This window comes from Aplysia californica, unplaced genomic scaffold (assembly GCF_000002075.1).
Source record: "Aplysia californica isolate F4 #8 unplaced genomic scaffold, AplCal3.0 scaffold00311, whole genome shotgun sequence".
NCBI classification, from domain to species: domain Eukaryota; kingdom Metazoa; phylum Mollusca; class Gastropoda; order Aplysiida; family Aplysiidae; genus Aplysia; species Aplysia californica.
The window spans coordinates 633,635-634,710 of record NW_004797581.1 but is presented as its reverse complement, the minus strand read 5'-3'; the positions used below and the strand labels follow the sequence as shown (position 1 = coordinate 634,710).

Sequence of the window (1,076 nt, the reverse complement as noted above, 5' to 3'; positions counted from 1 at the left end):
TCTCTCTCTCTCTCTCTCTCTCTCCCTCTCTCTGTCTCTCTCTCTCCCTCTCTCTGTCTCTCTCTCTCTCTCTCCCTCTCTCTTCCCCCTCTTTCTCTCACACACACAAACACACATACATATGTAAACACTCGCACAAACACGCACATACGCACACTTAAATGCATACACTCAAAACACACACACGCACACATACGCTCAAAGCACGCACACACACACACACACACACACACACACACACCCACACACACTCACACTGAAACACATACATACACGCATATGTACACACACAAACACACATACACACACGTGCACGCACACAAACAAACACACACGTTCTCATGTTCACAAAACAACGCTGTTTACTAGCCCATCAGAGTGTGCTTCGTTATAATAAATTCCTTTATTACGAGTTTTGTTTTGGCATTCCTGGTATTACAAAATATCCGACGTGAAAAATGTAACAAGGCTTCCGTAATGTCTTGGGGCAAGCCTACGACTACGACAGTGTTGTAATGTATCCAGCTCGAGTCTCCTGAAAGGAATGCGGATGCTCATGAATCTCACAATCACAGCCCACGTATGTCTGTACAGGTTGACACAGCAAGGACTTCAGCTCATGACGATAACCCTAATCAGTGAACGTGATAAAATAAATGTGTGGCATCGTGGTGAAATAAGACGCCCGTCGTCAAAACCATGAACTCGACGACACCCCCCCCTCCCAAAGCCGCCGGTTTGGGTAATGATTATCAGTATTGTTCTTATGGCTCAACACCTTTTATGTTCATCTAAATATATATTTCTGTGTTAATTTTTATTTAAAAAATCAATAATCAAATGCACAAAAAATGTAAGTGTGTAGTCACCAAGGATGCTCACCTTTGGAAGTCACCACACTTTGATGGCCATTTTCTCGTTTATTTTACCCTGAATCAGGTGACATCCACCTCCTTCAATCGCAAATATCTTGACTTCTATCTTCTATTCTTGATAGATGCGTATTTTTTCTCCAAAAGCAAGACAAATTATGATCAAGGTTTAAGATAATACCAATAAACCCATACACCCCCAAA

The 1,076-nt window shown here is 42.0% G+C and overlaps 1 protein-coding gene across 1 annotated transcript in view; it reads left to right on the top strand.

Moving 5' to 3' along the window:
• LOC101854879 (diacylglycerol lipase-alpha) overlaps window positions 1–1,076 on the top strand; it is a gene marked incomplete in the record, with an annotated part of 213,377 nt that overhangs the window by 38,065 nt on the left and 174,236 nt on the right.